Source organism: Oenanthe melanoleuca, chromosome Z, assembly GCF_029582105.1.
Source record: "Oenanthe melanoleuca isolate GR-GAL-2019-014 chromosome Z, OMel1.0, whole genome shotgun sequence".
NCBI classification, from domain to species: domain Eukaryota; kingdom Metazoa; phylum Chordata; class Aves; order Passeriformes; family Muscicapidae; genus Oenanthe; species Oenanthe melanoleuca.
This window is the reverse complement of record NC_079362.1, coordinates 12,847,260-12,868,730: the sequence shown is the minus strand read 5'-3', so window position 1 is coordinate 12,868,730 and position 21,471 is coordinate 12,847,260. Positions and strand designations below refer to the sequence as shown.

Here is a 21,471-nt window from a genome sequence, read left to right as displayed (position 1 = left end):
ACAAGCTGGATGGTACTAATTACTTGCTTAAAAGGGAAAACACGTAAGATGCCTCTGCTTTCATTTAATTACCAGATCACTATCAGTGGCACAATGTAATAAGAATAAAGATTCACTGAAATGCCCTTTGTTATGCAAAATTAGAAAATATTAAAGGGAGAATATTTTATAGAGTTAGGATTAGCCTCCAATGATAAAGCAGATGAGAGATAATTTCAAACACTTAAGTTCAATTATGCATTACATATAAATTATGAATTATTGCATTCATATATATATATATATATTGCATATTCCTTTGCTAAGAAGGACATTGAATTGGGGTGGGCTCAGCTGCAGGGCTCTGTGAGAGACACCAGAAGTTGTCCCCATGTCAGAAAGAGCCAGTTCCAGTCAGCTCCAAGATGGACCTGCTGCTGCCCAAAGCTGAGCCCCTTGGCCATACTGGTGATGCCTCTGCTCTAAGGCATTTAGGAAAGATGAACATTGCACAGCAGCTGAGGGGGGTGAGAAAAACTGAGAGAAACAACTCTGCAGACCCAGAAGTCATTGAGGAAGGAGGAGAAGGAGGTGCTTCAGGCATCAGAGATCCACCTGCAGCCCACAGAGTCCACACCAGAACAGGCAGATGTACCCTGAAGGAAGCTGCAGAAGAAGACTCCTGGCAGGAGCTGCAGCCCACGAGGGATCTACACTAGAGCAGTCTGTTCTCAAAGAACTGAACCTATGAAGAGAATCCATGTTTGTACAGTTCATGGAAGACTGTCTTGCATAGGAGAAACCCCACTCTGAAGCAGGAAGAAGCATTATGAACTGACTGCAACTCTCATTCCCAATTCCCCTGCACAGTTCTGGAAATGGGAAGAATTGAGAGTGAAGTTGAGGCTGAGAGAAGCTGGTTGTAAATGTTCTAATTATCAGTATTCTACTCTGTTTAATTGGTAATAAATCCAAAAATACAAAATCCAAGCTGGAAAGGCACCCACAAGGATCACTTGAGTCCAGCTCCTAGCCTTCACAGTACAGCCCCCAAGAGTCACACCATGGGCCTAACAGCATTGTCCAAAGGTTTCTTGAATTCTTGAACTTCCCACTTCAGGGACAGGCTAAGTTGTTTTGTCAGGTTATTGAGTTGGAGCAGTTGTCAAAGGTGCTAGATGAAGCTAGTAACTGGAAAAAAAAACAAAACAGTGTGCAGCTAGGAGTCAGGACAGCAGCAGGGGCAGGAATACTGCTAATGCTAGAAAGCTTCTAGCTCTCTTTGAAATGCACCTTTATGACTGTTGTTCTGCAAATGGTGATTCCTGGTTCAGTACAACATTCTCATGAGAATGCTGGAGTGATTACTTCCACAGTTTCTATTTGCTCAATAGGATGCTGGAATGACCTCTCAATCCAAATATGCTCCATGACAACATCCCTCAACTCCAGACACACCCCCTGCAGAAACCTGCTTTGATAAGCCTTCTTTAGATAATAAAAGTATGGATGCTAGAAATAGAAATTAGAAAAATTAAGAACTTTTTTTCTAACCCCTTTAATTGTACCTTTAAGTAATTCCATGTAAAAATCTGGAACATTTTCCTAAATGTCCAGTCTGTGTCATGTAGTTAAACTGAGATTTACAGCATTGTAACTTCCCAGAAATTATGAGCAATTTCAATTAATGAAAATAAGTCAACAGAAGTGTCTTAGAGTTCATTACAAAAGCAATGTTGTAGTCTTTCCTTGCTCCACATGGCATAGATAACAACACTTCTGAATTAAGGAAAAAGATAAAAAGGAGAGTGGAAGATGAAAACCAAGTCGATGAATTCAATTCCATTTAGTATTTGTAAACTTTCATAATTTGTAAACAATTGAGCAACATAAGATCTATGTTAAAAGCAGATAAACAAATTCTCAAAAATTATAGGCCTTTTCATAACACACTTTTTACTAGTTAAATGCACTGTTTTCAAAACTAGTATCCTGTCCTGGGTTGGTGTTATGTCTGCTCCTCTCCCACCCCCACACCTTGCTGTCTGCATGGAGCTGCCGCCCGTGCCCTTTCTCCCCCCCTGGGGGGGTGGTGCCCTGGGGGCTGGGCTGCTTGGCTTGCCCTGCTGCCCCGGCTGCTGCTTCTGCCCCGCTGCTTTTGCCCTATTGCTTCTGCCTGCTGCTGCTGCCCCGGCTCTGCCCCGGCTGCTGCCTTCCCCTCCCCCTTCTCTCCTTCAGCTCCAAGATCTGTACCGGCTCCGGACGGGACCTGGACATCAGAGACTGCCTCCGGAGCCTGCCCAAGAAGCTTCTCGCCCTTCCCAGCAGCGACCGTCTCTCACTTCGGTGAAAACAGTTCTTTTGTCATCTGGGATTGTACTTTCCTGTTGCTGAGAAGTGTTTTTTTCTTGTGTTTGTTAATAAACAAGTTTTTTCCACTTTTCCCCCCGAGTAAAATTCTCTCTGAGCCCAGTGCGGGGGAGGAATTGTGAGGGGGGTTTATTCTGGGGGGCTCCTTTGGAGGCTTTCCCCCAGTTTTGTCCTAAACTTGGACAAATAATTTGGTGGCCCGTACGGGGAACCGAAGAAAGTGGAAAAAACTGTGTAACTGTATATAATGCTGTTTGGAATGGATTTCAGTATGTGGTTCTGGATACTGGGGTTTTTTGAGGTTTTTATGCCTCTTTGGTCTCTGGGGTTATTTTCCTGCCCGGAAATAGCTCCAGTACTGTCCCTTATTTGTAGTTTTTATACTAGAGGGATAATGACCAAAATATTGATTGGACTGGGCTTGGTTGCAATGGCTTGTAAGAGGTTTATGAAAATGCTGGAATCGGTTCCAGGGATATCTTCTGGATCCTGGTTATGGATATGTATCCAGTTTATTAGAGGAGAAGCAGGGGAGGAGGCTTTTCAGCCTTTGCTTCCCTTTGTCTCCTCTGAATTTTTTACATCGTTATTAGGATATGTGCAGTTCTCCTTTAGTATTAAAGAGATCATCTTCCTGACGTTTAATGTTGTAAGCTTCCTCCACACAGTTTACAGTTTATATAAAATCAGGGCTGAGATTTCTAGAGGTGCTGGTGCGACTCCTGATTTAGCAGCAGGACAAAGTGTGAGGAGTCCTGAGTGGTGTGGAAAATGGCAGGACCTGGGCCAGATGTTAAAGGAATTTTCTGATCCTATGGTTTGGGATTTTTCACATGAGCAAATTCAGAACCCGGCTGAGGTGGTAAAATATGTGAAAGAGAAATGCCACAATAGCTCCAGGGAAAAAAAGATTACTGCAGTGAGCTGGGCTCTGGCGTATGCTTATCGTACCCTGTTAGATAGTGGAGAACAACAAACAAAGGAAAGGGAACAGGGAGATAACATAGCTACTATGCCAGCTACTCAGGCTGTAGTTAGCACCCCAGGCTCGAGGACAGGGATGAAATTAGAAAGCAAGCTTCAACCAATGGCTGTGGCTACCAGTACAAGGAGTGGGAAGTGCACCAAGAAGACCGATCGGCCAGTGGAGGATGATGATGAGGATGCAGGAGAAGGACCTTCAACACCTCCTGATGTAAAATCAAGAGTTAAAACCACTGGTGTGAGATCAGAAACTAATAATGAGTCTCTGTCCTTAAAAGATCTTCGTGGTTTAAGAAAGGATTATACAAGACAGCCCGATGAATCCATAATTAGTTGGCTGGTCCGGCTGTGGGATGCGGCAGGCGAGGCTACCATCTTAGATGGCACTGAGGTGAGACACCTGGGATCCCTGTCTCATGATCCAGTCATCGATCAAGGTATGATGAGGGAGGCTAACCCTCAAAGCCTCTGGGCACGTGTTTTAGACAGCGTAGCACAAAGATATCTGTGTGCCGATGATCTGTATATGCAACAGACCAAGTGGAAAACCATAGAGCAAGGGATCCAACGTCTGAGGGAGATGGCAGTGGCGGAGATTATTTTTTCAGATGATGTAACAACTAGGAACCCAGACCTGGTACCATGCACACCTGTAATGTGGAGGAAGCTGGTGCGACTCGGGCCATCTGAATATGCGTCTGCTTTGGCAATAATGAAGCGAGAAGAGGTATATGAAACGGTGCTGGACATGGCAAAGAAGCTCCGGGCATACGCGGATGCTGTGCATGGCCCAACCCATGCCAGAATCGCCGCCGTGGAAACACGCTTGCAGAACTTAGAGGACAAGATAGAGGAGAATCATAAGAGGCTCAGGGAGGAAATTAAGGAGGACCTCCTCCAAATTTCAGCCGTGCAAATTGGACGTCCTGGCAACCAACGTAGACGTTCTCCTGATGGGGAGAGGAGGTACACTCCCCGGGCTGAGCTATGGTTTTTCCTGCAGGATTCTGGAGAGAACATGAGGAGATGGGATGGAAAGCCTACGGCTGCTCTGGCACGACGGGTGAGGGATTTGAAGGAAGGCAAGATTGAAAGCGGAAGTTCCATCTGAAGGAGAGCCGCTCCTGTTGCTCGTACCCAAAGTGCCAAATATGATAGTGATAATGACATGTCTGACCCTCTCGAAGGAACTTCTAAGATGCATGCCCCAGGAAAGAAAGATAAACAGGCTTAGAGGGGCCCTGCCTCTAGCCAGGGTGAGGCGAGGGAAAATCGTGTCTTTTGGACTGTGTGGATTCGGTGGCCTGGCACATCGAAACCACAGAAGTACCGAGCTTTAGTTGATACAGGTGCCCAATGTACGATAATTCCATCAAGATATGTGGGGGAAGAATCCGTTTCCATCGCTGGTGTAACAGGTGGCTCGCAGGACTTCACCCTGGTGGAAGCTGAAGTGAGTTTAACTGGAAGGGAATGGAAGAAACATCTTGTTGTGACTGGTCCAGAGGCCCCATGCATTTTGGGCATAGATTACCTTCGGAGCGGGTATTTTAAGGATCCAAAAGGCCTGAAGTGGGCATTCGGGATAGCGGCTGTAATGGCAGAACACATCCGCCAACTGAACACCCTGCCTGGACTGGCTGAGAATCCCATTACAGTAGGACTTCTGAAAGGAGAAGACCAACGAGTACCAATTGCCACTTCAATAGTACATCGCCGGCAATATAGAACAACTCGAGATGCTGTGATTCCCATTCACAAGATGATCCGTGAGCTGGAGAGCCAAGGGGTGGTTAGCAAAGCCCACTCACCCTTCAACAGCCCCATCTGGCCTGTGCGAAAATCTAATGGAGAATGGAGACTAACTGTGGACTATCGTGCCTTGAATGAAGTGACTCCACCGCTGAGCGCTGCCATGCCGGACATGCTGGAGCTGCAGTATGAGTTGGAGTCCAAGGCAGCAAGGTGGTATGCCACCATTGACATCGCCAATGCGTTTTTCTCCATTCCTCTGGCCGCAGAGCGCAGACCTCCGTTTGCTTTCACCTGGAGGGGCGTGCAGTACACCTGGAACCGACTGCCCCAGGGGTGGAAACACAGTCCCACCACCTGTCATGGACTGATACAGGCTGCACTGGAAAAGGGTGAGGCTCCGGAACATCTACAATATATTGATGACATCATCGTATGGGGGAACACAGCAGCAGAAGTGTTTGAGAAAGGAGAGAAAATTATCCAAATCCTCCTGGAAGCCGGCTTCGCCATCAAGAAGAGTAAGATTAAGGGACCTGCACGTGAGATCCAGTTCCTGGGAGTGAAGTGGCAAGATGGACGGCATCAGATTCCTACTGATGTCATTAACAAAATTACAGCTATGTCCCCACCTACCAACAAGAAAGAGACCCAAGCTTTCCTAGGTGCCATAGGCTTTTGGAGAATTCACATCCCTGAGTACAGCCAAATTGTAAGCCCTCTTTACCAGGTCACTCGCAAGAAGAACGATTTCCACTGGGGCCCTGAACAACAGCAAGCTTTCACCCAGATCAAGCAGGAGATCGCTCATGCAGTGGCCCTCGGCCCAGTCAGGACGGGACCAGAGGTAACGAATGTGCTCTATTCTGCAGCCGGGAACCATGGTCTGTCCTGGAGCCTGTGGCAGAAGGTGCCTGGTGAGACCCGAGGCCGACCCCTGGGATTTTGGAGCAGAAGTTACAGAGGGTCTGAAGGCAATTACACCCCAATGGAGAAGGAAATTTTGGCCGCCTATGAGGGAGTCCAAGCCGCCTCAGAAGTCATTGGTACGGAAGCACAGCTTCTCCTGGCACCCCGACTACCGGTGCTGGGGTGGATGTTCAGCGGAAAGGTTCCCTCAACCCACCATGCCACCAGTGCCACGTGGAGCAAGTGGATAGCCCTTATCACTCAGCGTGCCAGAATCGGGAAACTAAATCGTCCTGGGATTCTGGAAATAATTACAAACTGGCCCGAAGGTGAAAGTTTCGGTGTCGCGGATGAAGAAGAAGAACCAGTGACACGGGCTGAAGAAGCTCCACCATACAACGAGCTACCGGCAGAGGAAACACGCTATGCTCTATTCACTGATGGCTCCTGTCGCGTCATGGGGATGAACCGGAGATGGAAAGCAGCTGTATGGAGCCCCACACGACGGGTTGCAGAGGCCACTGAAGGAGAGGGTGGATCCAGTCAATTTGCCGAACTCAAAGCTGTCCAACTGGCCCTTAACATCGCAGAGAGAGAGAAATGGCCAAAACTCTATTTATACACTGATTCCTGGGTGGTAGCCAATGCTCTGTGGGGATGGTTGAAGAAATGGAAAAAGGCGAACTGGCAGCGCAGAGGAAAACCAATTCGGGCTGCTGAAGAGTGGAAAGACATCGCTACTCGATTAGAGAAACTACCTGTAAAAGTTCGCCATGTAGATGCCCATGTCCCCAGAAAGAGAGCCAATGAGGAGCAGCAACATAATCAGCAAGTAGATCAAGCTGCAAGAATAGGGGTGTCGAAGATAGACTTAGATTGGGAACACAAGGGAGAATTGTTCCTAGCTCAATGGGCCCATGATGCCTCGGGTCATCAGGGCAGAGATGCCACCTACAAGTGGGCACGAGACCGAGGGGTGGATCTAACCATGGACAGCATCTCTCAGGTTATCCATGACTGTGAGACGTGCGCTGCCATTAAGCAGGCCAAGCGGGTGAAGCCCCTCTGGTATGGGGGGCGGTGGTCCAAGTATAAGTATGGAGAGGCCTGGCAGATTGATTACATCACACTGCCTCAGACCCACCAGGGCAAGCGCTATGTCCTGACCATGGTGGAAGCCACAACTGGATGGTTAGAGACGTACCCAGTGTCTCATGCTACAGCCCGCAACACCATCCTGGACCTGGAAAAGCAGGTCCTCTGGAGGCATGGCACCCCTGAGAGGATTTAGTCAGACAATGGGACTCATTTTAAGAACAATCTCATTAACACCTGGGCTAGAGAACATGGTATTGAGTGGGTGTACCACATCCCTTACCATGCACCAGCTGCAGGTAAAGTGGAAAGGTACAATGGATTGCTGAAAACCACCTTGAAGGCATTGGGTGGGGGTTTAAGAACTGGGAACAACATCTAGCAAAGGCTACTTGGTTAGTTAACACCAGAGGTTCCATCAACCGAGCAGGCCCTGCCCAGTCTGACTCCCTTAATACAGTGGATGGAGATAAAGTCCCAGTGGCCCATGTTAGAGGTCTGTTAAGAAAGGCAGTATGGGTTAATCCTGCCTCGAGTACAGGCAAACCCATTCGTGGGATTGTCTTTGCTCAAGGACCAGGATGCACATGGTGGATAATGCAGGAAGATGGAACAACACGGTGTATACCACAGGGAGAACTGATTGTAGGATGAGATAGACATATGTAAGTGTTGAAGGTTTGAGTAAGTGAAATGAGAGGAAATGTGTAAGTGATGAAGGTTTGCGCAAGTCGGATGAAAGCTTTACGTTGTAGTGAGTGGGTGTATATCCCAATCGTGTGTAACGTTCACGATGTGAGATAAGGGGTGGAATGTCCTGGGTTGGTGTTATGTCTGCTCCTCTCCCGCCCCCACACCTTGCTGTCTGCATGGAGCTGCCGCCCGTGCCCTTTCTCCCCCCCTGGGGGGGTGGTGCCCTGGGGGCTGGGCTGCTTGGCTTGCCCTGCTGCCCCGGCTGCTGCTTCTGCCCCGCTGCTTTTGCCCTATTGCTTCTGCCTGCTGCTGCTGCCCCGGCTCTGCCCCGGCTGCTGCCTTCCCCTCCCCCTTCTCTCCTTCAGCTCCAAGATCTGTACCGGCTCCGGACGGGACCTGGACATCAGAGACTGCCTCCGGAGCCTGCCCAAGAAGCTTCTCGCCCTTCCCAGCAGCGACCGTCTCTCACTTCGGTGAAAACAGTTCTTTTGTCATCTGGGATTGTACTTTCCTGTTGCTGGGAAGTGTTTTTTTCTTGTGTTTGTTAATAAACAAGTTTTTTCCACTTTTCCCCCCGAGTAAAATTCTCTCTGAGCCCAGTGGGGGGGAGGAATTGTGAGGGGGGTTTATTTTGGGGGGCTCCTTTGGAGGCTTGCCCCCAGTTTTGTCCTAAACTTGGACATATCCGTAGGAGTAAAAGAAAGAATTCTGTAAACATCAAAATAATGCTAGAAATCTAGCACCTCTAGAGATACAGATTTTCAGTATCACAAAATATAAAATACTAACTGAACACAATAAAACAGAACAGTATTTCAACAGAACAAGTCTTACCACTACACTGAATTTTTAAAAAGTATAAATATAAGTACAACACAATTGCCTGTAAATATACTCGCACTAGATTTTTCCATGAAGTGCTTAAATATAGGTAGAGTATTTAGCAGGACATAAATGAATAATCAAGAAGAAGCCCAAGTTTCTTTGCTAGAAGGCACCATTACACATGAAAACAAGAAGTTTACAGGGGAAAATGGAAGAAAAACAAAGCATACCAGAAAGAAAGACTAACGAAAGAAAACTAGAAATGAAAACTAGTGCAAGAAAGAAGTGCTGAGAACATACTATGCTCCATTGCTATATACAAAACATCCAATGTCATGGCAGAAGTCAGGTAAATGTGCACTAAAGGAAGCTTCAGCCTATGGAAACCCCGCACCAGAGCAAGCTCTTGGCAGGTGCTGTGGCCTGCAGACAGGTACCCATTGTAACATATGCATGTGTCCCCTTAGCCACACAGTACAGGTTCCAGAGAAGATAAAAGATCTGAGCCATTAATGGGCCAAGAAGTCAGGTTTTATCTGTTCTCTGAAAACCCACAAAGGAACAGGGTGACCCAGTGAGCATCCACGCTCAGGAGCTTGGAACACTGATCACGCAATTAAAAAAATGAATAGCAAGTGGTTTTTCCAAGGATCATTTGTCAAGGAACAAAGGAAGCTATGGGCACAAGGAATCTCATGCATACTTCTCCCACTGTAAACAATTTGACAATGAGCAAACCACATTATTCCATAAATATGACAGGCTAAATGAGCCTTCTTTGAGCTCTCCCTACCAGGCAGCATGGATCTCCTCTGTAGCTGGGTGGCCTCTCAAGGTTGCTCCTTAAAGAAGAGAGACCATTTTAGCAAAGTAAATCTTAAGTGATTGATATCGCATATAGCCTTGGTAGAATGGTAACTTTAATTTGTGCCTTGTAATTTTCAATCATTGTTCAACTGATTGGGCCACACAGTAATAAGCACCAACTGTACTTCACAGTTTTACAACGTATTATTAATAAGACTTCTGCTAAAACCCTTTGACAGTGGCTCATTAAATGATCTAAATCACCAATTCATGACACCCATTAGGAGCAGTGGCCCTGCAGGGGGCTCATGCTAGAGAAGTTTCATATGGAAAGACTGTAGCTAAAGAGAAGACTCACGTTTTAACAGTTCTTGAAGGGTTATATCCCATTTCCCACAGGAGGGACCTCACATGGGAGCAGGGGCAAGGGGAAGAGTCCACTGCAATGTTAGATCCTATGGCCTGGCCCAAAGGGATAAGGGTTGGAGACTTAATGGAAATACCTTCAATTTGTTGTGATTTGCATTTTATGTTACAGAAATTCCTACTACCTCAACCAGTAGTGGACACGCCTCATGCAAGGCAGTACAAGTGCAGCTGTGACCCGACTTGGCTTTTGTGCCCAGGAACTCCCTACAACACACCTCTCTGTCCTGAGCAATCACCAGAACAGATGGAGCTCCAAGTCATGGACTGAACATACTCAGTGAACATTTCTGGGCATTTTACAAGGGAAAGCATATGAACAGTGTGGAATTGGGGATGGAGTATGGGTTTGTGGTCATAATTTGTACTTGGCTTTGATTTTGGCTTGGATGGAGTACATTTTCTACCAAGTAGTTTATATGGACTTATGCTTTGGATTTGTAAGCAAATCAGCATTGAAAACACATGGGTGTTTTAGCTGCTGCTGAGCAGTGGTTACACAAAGCCAAGGCCCTCCCTGCCTATAATACCACTGTACGAGTGAGAAGGTTGGGAAGTCAGGACAACTGACCCTAACTGGCCGAAGAGATAACCCATAACACAGAAAGGAGGACTGTGGGAAACTTTTGAAGCAAAGGCATTTTTCTTCCCATGAGACCCCTACATGTGAGCCCTACTTCTTTCAGGTAATGAACACCAGCCAATGGCAAGAAGGACATGAATTCCTTATTTTGCTTTGCTTGCAGTTTTGCTGTCCCTATCTTCATCTCAACCCCATGACCTTTCTCATTTTCTTGTGGCTGTCTTGCTCAGCCCACTGGGGGCCAGGGAGAGAGGATCTATGTGATGCTGACATGCCCACCAGTCTTAAATCACAGCTAGTTGTATTTGCTATCTCCATAACACAAAACAAGCCAAAAGAGAAACAGCCATGAAGGAAAAAACAAATAACTAGCATTAGTGTCTAAACTACCAGAAGATGCTCTCTATACCTTCCACCCCAGCCTCCTGATAAGATTTCCTCATAGAAATGTGTTTTACTCTGGTTCTTGGAGTATGAAGCAGGACTCTCAAGCTTGTTAATTTTCAGCATAAAGTCAATCAAGTGTTCTTCCTTAGAAAATGCTATTCAACTGTACATTATTAGGACTAGAAAAGATGATAAATGAAAAATACTAGGATATCCATCCCAACATCCAAATTTTAGACTCAAACCCCAAATAAATGGTTTTACTGCAAAAAATGTAATACTTGTGAAAGAAAGGGATATGAAATCCGAACAAGCAACTTGCACAAAATGGGTTAAAATCATAACACAGGAAGCAATGTCTTTGCTTGATACTGATTTATTACTGTTTCCTGCAAAACTCTGACAGACGTGGGTATAAGATTAAGAATCATACTGTCCTTCCTCTACCACTCTAAAAAATCCTTAAGCTTTATGTTTTCTGACTCCTGCATAATGGCCATTATTTCAGGTTGAAGAAGAATCTTAAGACTTAGCTAATTTGTTGAAATCAATTCAGCTGAAAAGCATTTCTGCAACACAGCTTGAACAGAAGTCTCATTTAATGATTTCTGAGCCTGTATACCATAAAGCAAAAATTTTAAGCTCTGCATTTTACTACAGAGATTGCCTTGCTGAGATCTGCAGACACCTGGCAAGAAAAACTGGAACATGCTAGAACACAATCTGGATTTTTTAGCTTTCAAAGTATAACCACTGTTCACTGAAAATTAAAATGAAATTTAGGATGTACCAGACACCTCCAATAGAAAGCAAAAAAAAAAAAAAAAAGTTTACTTTTCCTAACCTGAATACCTGTGAATCCTACTCATGTCTGGACCCTTGAATTCCATTATAGGGAAGAAAATGGAAGATAATTCAAGAGCTAAAATGAAATCTCTTCAATATTGTTGTGGTTTAATCCCAGCTGGCAAAAGACTTTGACTCAGTATTTGTCTTATTGCTTATGCCCGCTCTTACAGACTCCGTATTGGTGTTGCAAATGAGTTACCCCCTCCCCCCATACAACAATGGCAAATATGTAGGTAGATACTCAAATGACAAATTTGGTCTTTTTTTTTTTTATTTATTTTGAAAATAAAAAAAATTATTAGGTAATTATTTTATGTATTTTGCCTTTTGCTTCAGAATGCAATCTCTCTCCTGTGCTATTCTATCCGTCAAGTGATTATTTTGATTAGCTGAAAAGGCATCAATTAAAAAGTACGTCTTTTAAGCACCTTGTGCATGCCAGCATGGCAGTATAATTCTCTAGGAAGTGTTTGTTAAGTAATACCTCCTACAAAGGAACAAAGTGAGTCAGGAAGTAATTAGAAATACAGAATTTATTAGGAATCGACTCACTATTGGAGGAGGGGATGGGGCAGTTTCACAGACAACAACAACAAGGCTGAACATCACAGGAAGAAGCCTTTCAAACATCATTTTAACTACAGGCCAACTAAAAAACCTTTCCCCCTAATATTATTCTATTTAGAGATTATATATTATGGAACAGAGCTAAAAGCAACCTAGACAAAGCAGCTTAGAGGCTGCAGTGAATTTTTGTGATGCACCTTCATTTCTCTATTCCACCTTCCCCCATAACAGCCCACTCTTCTAACTGGACATACATGACTGTCCTTTATCACTAAGGGAATATAGAAATCAAGTAGTAAAGAGAGAAAGCTATACTTACAGGACCAATTTTTTGCTTTTTGCTTAACAGTATTCAATTCCTTATTTAACAATAACATATGAACAGACAAACCATAAAAACATCCCACGGAGAAAGAGGTGTTTCTTCAAAGATTGGCCTTTGCTGGAACAGGACAATGGGAAGCCCTCAGAACACCTCCCACATTGCTCACCCAGCAGGGTGGGGAAGTGCAGGAGCATCTGCAGGGGATTTAAACAGCCCTGGGAAACAACCACAGAGACCAGGGCTGACAAACAGGGACCAGGCTTGTTCAGCCTTGAGAAAAGAATGTTTGTGGGAGTTATCACTGGGGGCTACAAAAGAGGAGACTACCCTTTCACAAGGAATCACAAGGAAAAGACAAGGAGTAATGGATATAAATTACTCCTAGGAAGATTCCGTTGGACAGCAAAGGAACATTTGTCATAATGAGATCATCCCTTGAAATAATCACCCCTGGGAGGTGGTGGCTTTCCCAGTGTTGGACTCTTAAGATCCATCTGGACAAGGTTACCTTGACTGGACCATGCTTTTGTGAGGAAGGCTGGATCAAATGATCCTTAAGGTCCCCTTCCAACCTGATATTCTGTGATTGTTGCAAGAAAAGCAATGATTAAAATAAAAGCCCAAAATACCCACCTTGAGTCTCAGATTTTTAAAATTGTTTATTGTACCCTGTGTCACATTATTTTGCTACTCCAACAAATTCTGTAAGAAGTAACAAAAAGCTTATTATTACTCGGCCAATAACATTCAGTCCTACCCAAAATAGGGGAAAAAATAGCACTTCTTCTACAGAAGAAGCAATGAAATCCACCATGATTGTGGGCTTGTCAGAAGAGGACAGGAACAAATCTTATCAAGATTAAGGGCAACAGCATGCCTTTTAAAACAATGAAAGTAAAATCATTATCACGAATTATGAAAGGATATCATAGCTAGTGCAAGCCCATGGACTCATCTCTTTGACATACAAAAACAAAAAATATGATGCATGACACAAATATTTCTTACTCATAGATAAGGTGAAGTTTTGGAGCAAGATTTTAATTTATCTGAGAAAGGAAGTGTGCAAAATCAATAGTCAGCTATTCAAACTAAAACAGCACGTGGAAAGAATCCAGATCTCTGCAAAATATCAGCAAGCCAAGTTTCAGAAAGAGTCCCAATACTTTTATGCCAGATTCTCCAAGGCAATCATTATATTGAATCATGAATACTCTTAAAAATACAGCCTGTCAGAAGAGATGGAATTTGTTCACATAAGTGCAAGTCTAATATCATTAACTCAGTCACAACATTCGTGAAAAGACTCATCCATGAGCACACAAATTGGAAACTTGGTTATAAGCCAAACTACATAACCACCAACTCATAAGCACACAGGTATGTTTGCAAGAAAATGTGGCAATGCTTTTAATTTGTAGTATAACATAGACTCTTTTGTTTTAATTTTAACAATCAAATTCTCATTAAAAAAACTATTCTGCATGAGTTCAAGTGCAAGCTAAGAAAACTACTTTGCTAACAAAAATGTGTACAAAATTGTCACTTAATTAATATTAAGAATAAATTTTAATGTTTCTCCATAATGCAGTAGCATGAAATGTCTACAAGCTAGACACGAGACTGTCCAAAGTCAGATTTGTGAAAAAACTCATTTATATGTTCATATTTTGTCTAGTTCAACTACAAACTTTCCACATTAGTGAACTTTACAAACCTGTAAAAAAATTTGAAGTTTTAGACTAGTAAAAGGAAACACTTTTTAAATAACACACTAATGCTTATTTAGGGTATATCAATGATTTTTTTGATAACGTAAGAACAGTTGATTTAAAGATTTCCTATGTATTACAGTGTTTATTAGAAGTTTTTCTAAATACAACACCCGCTCACCTACTTGCATGCAATAACTTGTCAAAGTAGCATTTTAGCTCCTCCTAGATCACATAATCGGTTTCTTTAGCAAGAAGGCCCAAATCCTCCATTCCCAGTTCCCCACTCAACAAGACTGATTTTTCTGACATAAGGTGAAATCTACCAGGGGATGAGGGGTGTGGGTTGAGCAAAGAAAATATAAAAGTCACACTATATAGAAATAGTAGACAATATTTTGAATAGGACTTTTGGACGGAATACTTTGGACAGTTTTTTCATATGTTCTATTACTCCGTAAATTTTAAAGACATTATTTTGTTTTCCTAAATGTTCTTCTTTCTGGGTCAAAACCATGCATTTCTACAGGGGAAAAAAAAAAACAAAAAAAAAACAAAACAGTACAGAATTTTGCAAAATGTTTTTCTCTCTTTGGAGCTTACCTGCCCTAATTCTCAAATTAAATGTGTAAGTTCCATAAATACACCATAAATCCATTGTTTTCACCTAAACTGCCTTCCAGCAATTCAGGCTTGAAATCAAGCTACTAAAGAACATGGCACAGGAAGGTGAAGATCAAGGCTGAAGTCAAAGATGGAAGCCAGATGACCAAATGACAAAAAAGGACAGTAATTCTGCATTGAACAATATAATCATCACAGCATTTTTCAGCTACAATCAAGACACTTTAAATGTTAGAAACAAGGGCACAATTTATATAGCAGAATCTTCACAGGAGCAAGAAGATATTTGTCTTTTTCTCAGGTCCAAATCACATCCTATGCTTTCTTTCCCTTTTTTTTTATTCAAGGGGTACCTTCAAACCACAAGATAGGGCTGTAGGTCTGGTGAGGTGCAACTCTTTTCCAAACATGGCTGTTTGCTCTTATCAAAGGTGACAGCCTCAATGACTCAAATATTGGATTTCTGTCTTTTTATCCTCCAGAAGTAGACCTCCAACTTTTGAATCAGACTTTAGCAGCAGGAAGGGATCATATTAATAGGTCTCTTACTCAAGCAGATTTCTTGTAGGGTTTGGGTAGCTTCTGTAAAGCTGTTATATTTTATAAATTGCATCACAAGCAAAATTGTTTCTTCTGGTTTTTAAGCAAAACCCATGGAAACTTACTGTCACAAAAATCCAGATGAGAAACCAGTCTTTCAGGCTGCCTTTCAAATTATCTGCTCAGCAAAATTTTTTGTAGGGACGTCTCTCTTTATACAAAGACACAATCTGATACGGCAATCCATGGAAGTGCCAGGGCTTGCTCACAACATGCCTGCTGAAAAGGGTGGCAGGCACAGCAATACGGGTATTGAGGGTCAGCATTCTTGTCTTCTGATTAAAAGACTCACTAATGCCACAGCAAACTTAAATTTGGATGTTTTAAGGTAAGAAAAAGAAAATTGGAACTGCTCTGTGATGATGAAATACAAATACACGCCAGAGATGCTTGAGGGGAAGTTACTAGAGAGGAAGTTGGAAACCGGGATTTTGTGGGGGGAGACTTCACCACTGAAACTTCATGGTCTACATTGCACTTCGTATCCAATGATTAGGACATTGCAAACTGTTAGCCAACAGTTTGTTAAAATACTCTAAAATAAGAGTATGGATTTTAGACACATGCATTCTTCTAAAAATAAGGCTTGAAAACTCAATGTCAATTTTCTCTCCTCAAAGCTGGATTACTCTAACAGCTACTCATGCCTTACTCATAGTAAGCACTTCCTTTAATAACACACTTTTACAATCACCTTTTTATGGCTATCTAATAATTTACTTTAAGTCACGGTGTATGTGAGGAAATCAAAGAGCAGGAATAGTGAGTAAATGCTATTTCTAGCTAAACACTTCAAGGAAGAAATTGTGTGGTGTATCATGGGTAAAGATCCCACATCTACCACATGATGTAGAAATTAACCACACACTTCATTAGATTATTTCCTCTTGTCCTATCACTTATTACTTGGGAGAAAAGCCTGACAGGCACCTGATTACAACCTGCTTTTAGGTAGTCATAGAGAGCCATCATAGCACACCTAGAAGTCCAACTCCCAGCTTAGGGCTGTATGCAGTTTGCCTCCTCTGCATAAGCAACCTGAAATAACAGGTTGTTGAAACACAGGAGTGAAAGTTTTTTGTGTGACTGCACAGCAGAAGACACACAGATTCCCCAAGCACTGCTAGACAAGCTGTGTCAGGATGCCAGGAGCCTGAGCTGCACATTTGCACTGTAGTTGCATGAGATTTCCATCATAGATAAAGGCTTTATCTATTAGCACTGTAACTGTACATAATACATCAATAAAATCCCACTATGTGTCACATAACTTTTGTTTCCTACAGGCAATCTGATGAAGGATAGCTAACTACCTGGAACAAATAAAAAGAAGCAATTTTGAAGCAGCAGACATCAGTGTCAGTACTATGAGATGGCTCAGAAACACCGCAGACTCCTTTATTCCTCACTCAGGCTCCATGATTCTTTTAAAGGCACTCAAATAAGGAGACAGCTCCATACACAGGTAAACTTTACAGAGGTGAAGGAGAATGGCTGTGTGAGGAAGAGCATGGAGGCAGCATAAAAGTGATACAGGAAAAAACCCCTAATGCTGTTTAGTTGCATGAACCCTTCAGGTATTTTAATACAACTGATGGAAGGTGATCTTCATTTCCTTTTCACATGCTCACCACACAAGGACTTTATCCAAAACTTCATGGCTAGTCACTGAGCCATCCCAAATTTGCTGTCAAACACTTTTAATAGATTTTAATACTTTATATGAAATTACCATTAAAGTTTTTAAAAGGGAAGACAGGAACAGAGTACGCAGCAAGCATTTTCTAGTAAAAACAGGTAGAACTTATTCCAACACAATACGTTGCTTTCCCCATATGTTCAGATTTTCATCCCCTTCTCAAAGCAGGCAAGTCTATACAATCTCTCATTACTTGTCCTCTACTTTCACAAGTGTTTTGTATCAGATTACAAAACACCTCAATCATTTATCAGTCTTGACACTATACTTTGACTAAAAAGAATTAAATCTGATTTAGCATTAAACCACAAAGAAAAACACTTTAACTTTCTTTAAGTTATTTAGAAATCAGAGAGGGCTGATTGAATTTGATGATCACTGTTCTACTTTTGGAGAATGACAAAAAAGTGACAAACATCATCAAAAAATAAAGCTGTGTTAAAACAAGCTATATTTAGCACCACATGAACAAAAGCCAGTACTGCTCTCCTTCATCATGACACTGACAGTACCAAACAGAATGCCTGACAGCTTTCCAGGAGGCTTTAGCAGCTACTGCTGATGTGCTGCAAAAAACAGATTGACAGTGAAGCCTATTTGCACTATGTGATTTCCTACCATCCAGTTTAAGACAGTTAAGCAAAAAAAATCAGTTACAACTGCCCTTCCAAGATGCTGCATGAAAATAGATGCAGCATGTATCTGAAGTTTGCTTTCCTGCCTGAGCAGTGGTTGATTTTAACCAGCAGAGTAATCCTAAAGATCCATTAGCAAATACAGTGGGAAATCAGTGGGAAATCAAAAATCTCCAGTTTTGTCAGTCCATGTTGCACAAACTAAGAATCAGAACATAAATAATAGTGCCCATAAAAGAAATTGACAAATTAAAATCTGACAACTTGCTTTTGAAAAAAAGTAGGTTTATAATGCAAATCTGCCAGCTAAATACAAAAGTTTACCTATTTAAACAAGAGATGCAAAAACAACTTTTAAATATAATCAGAAAAGGTCAAGTTGTTGTCTTGTTCGAAACAATCTTACTAGAACATTCTCAAAAATGTGTTTCACTGACAGGTGTAACTATTCATATTAAAAGTGAGAAATCATGTATTTTTCCCCATACCCTCTTGTACATCCCATACCAGAAATGAAATGCTTGTCTATGTAGGGACCTCCAAGATAACAGACATATCTTCATCTTTCTAGCAGCTAGCTGACTTCACTGAAGAGTTTTTTAGCTGGTTGGTTGTTAGGTCATGCTCATCACCGAGTAATAGTGATTGCCACTCAGATATACTTCACCTACAAGCTTCATCTGTTTTAATTACTATAGCAAAACTGTCCACTATACCTCAATGGCTCCACAATTATGTAACATTAAAAGATAAAAAATCTTGTAACTAGAGGAAGCTGTCCATGCTAGCCATGGTGTAAAGTTTACAGAGGAAATGGTTAAAATATTGAAATATTGATAAAATGTAACAGCTTCCTGAAAAAAAAATAGTTTTCTGTAAAAGTGGATATTGAAAATGCCTTCTTAAACTCTCATTCATTCATAAAGTAAAGATAAAAGCTAATAGTTTACAGTCAAGTACAAAAAATAATATGATACTTGGGTATTTATCTTCCTTTTTGGAGCATTCTTCTCTAAAATTCACCAATAAGGCTTTTAAGGATACATTAACAATGAAGAATCTCATACTCTGTTGCACATAAACCTGATGAAATAGTGAAAGATAAAAAATGTAACCTACATCTGCTAAACATAACAAAGAATTGTACCATATTCAATCACACTTCAAGAGTAAAGAACACATATTAGAGCTCTGACACATAAGTAGGCCAAGAAAAAACTGATACTAGAAAATCGTTCCTAAAGAACACCAAGGATGCAGAGCATGAAACACTTACAGAAACTCTTTGTATACTTCCCTATGAATATGGGTATCACGTGTACCCTGTATATAATTTAGATATATCATAAGAGACTAATTTATGTGGAATTCTGTTCCTAGTGCTTCCATGATACAAGGCAGTCACTAATTGACTACAGATTTGGAACCAATGCACAAATTCATGCAAGGCCTCTTGTAACCACATCAACAACTAAAATCAAGCCCACCCATACCAGAGCACTGCTTGGAACAAATCATCACATCAATTCTTGCAAAGTCATGCTGCCCTCAATAAAACTCACCACAGAAAGTACACACCATAATTAAATGAGACACTTCAAAAACCTTACCCTAGAGTTGACTGTCAGGTGGAGTATTTCTCAATTACGCTATCTCATTCTAGTTACAAACAGAAATACAATACTTACAACTCACAGTTTTTACAAGATAACTTCTATTAATGGGTGAGTTACTGTAACCAGTAAGTAAAATAAAATATACACTTTCATACTTACTTCTAATTGAAAAGAATATATTTATAAGCCTCATTAGCTCTCAAGAACAGAATTGTTTTGTGATTTTTTTTTTAGGCTGATGAATTTTAAAAAAAAACCAAACAAAAACATTAAAACAAACTCAAGTTTTTCTCAAACAAAAGAAATTGCTAAGTATCTTGGATGTATCATTCTTAGAATAACAGAAACAGGTTACAACAGCTTCTTTTACTGCTTCAAAAATAATGGCCTTACATCGCTTATGTCCCAGGATGCATAATTTGCTATTTGACACAAACACAAATGAAACCAGACAGTCCTCTTCCCAAGATTTCCTAAAATCACAAGTTAGGGACCAAGTGCTTTTCTCCTTTTTGTGTCTTTAATAGAATGGATGGCATGCTTAGCTGTTGATTTTCTTTGAGGATGCCAGATGACCCTCACAGAAAAGAAACAAAATCAGCCTTCTATATAAAAAAAGCCATTGTTCCTTAAGAATCTGGCCAATTTAGAAGAGAAAATAGCTACTGTTTTTAGCAGTTTTGCAAAACTGAACTAACTCACACTCAGACAAACTGATTAATTGTTTCAGGATTCTTTTGTGAATTCACCTACATGGCCCAGGATGGGGAAAAAGCCTAAGAGAAAGCACTCCACACTAGTTTTGTCATTCACTGAACAGTTATCCAAAAAGTCTACAGCAGTGAATACTTAAGCTGGAAGTTAGGCTAAACTCAAAGAGTTGTCAGCCAGGGAGCTCCCGAGGCATTCCCATTTCCAAGTACGTATCTTTAAAAAGGAAAGGGAGGGATGACATACTACTAAGTGGAGTACTTTGCAGTGGGTTCAGATTTAATCTAGATTTTCTAGGAAAAACTCAAGGAAATTTGTATCGTAACATTCCTTCTGATGGACTGTATAGACCTTTTTAAACACCTGAATGTGGCAACACTGCAGTTCTACAGTACTTTTCTGAAGAACGTGCTCCTTTCTTCCACATGGAATAAACTACAATCTTCGAATTATGTTAATTTTTTAGTTAAAGGAAAAACAAACAAATAATACTTTTAAAAAACGCCCTAGAAATAGAACAGTGGTTGTAACAGTTCTGTTTTCTTGTAGCAGTCTGACTTTTCTTCACAAGTTATGGACCCACTGTGCCTCTCACACAAAAAAGCTTCCTTCAAATGTATTTTAAGGACGAAAGTTAGTAAAAGACTCCTTAAATAACATAAAGTAATAAGATTCACCAGCCTAGTTCTACCACTCGGCTCTAAAACAAGACAAACACTTCTAAACTGTCTCAGTAATTAATGGAAGTCATACATGGAAACCTTGCAAGAAAGTGCAAGACTTTCATTCCTGTAGAAATCCAGATGGATTGGCTTAAGTTCTAGAATTAAAGCTAACTTTTGACTCTCACCCTTTCCCACCATAAAAAGATTACAAATCAACATCCAGAAAAGTGAAAATGAGATTCACGCCCAGTATAATGCGCAGCTTTCACTTAAGTAGATACAAGTTGTTTTATCTTGTATAAACCAAGATTCCAGCAGCACTTCCAACTGAAGTAATTTACTTCAATACCAACTCTAGTGAATATAAAATAATATAAAAATAGCACTGTTAAAAAAATCAACAAGACAAATCCTCATCTACAGCCTCTCTCAGGTAATACATAATGTAACTTAAGATCAAGACCATTGAATCATAAATTAATGCCTATTCTAGATGCACCACACTGCTTCTATTCTTAAGTTTCACACTCAAATGATTGAAAATAAGAAGGCAAAACAATCGCGCGACTTCAAAGTTTTTACCTTTACTCAGGGAAAAAGCCCAACATAACATTAAAGAAAACCCCTAATATTTGGAGGGTATGGAATAGGAGGATTC

General features: G+C 41.5%; 1 protein-coding gene across 30 annotated transcripts in view; it reads right to left on the bottom strand.

Annotated features, from left to right (window-relative positions):
- The window catches only part of PAM (peptidylglycine alpha-amidating monooxygenase), a 144,292-nt gene that overhangs the window by 94,287 nt on the left and 28,534 nt on the right, over positions 1 to 21,471 (bottom strand). For 3 of the 30 annotated variants that reach the window (XM_056513580.1, XM_056513570.1, XM_056513579.1), the window contains exon 2: positions 13,000 to 13,131. The exons of the other annotated variants lie outside the window; for them this stretch is intronic. The gene's annotated coding sequence lies outside the window, so the exon portion shown is untranslated. The remainder of the gene's footprint in view (positions 1 to 12,999; positions 13,132 to 21,471) is intronic. 30 annotated transcript variants of the gene reach the window in all.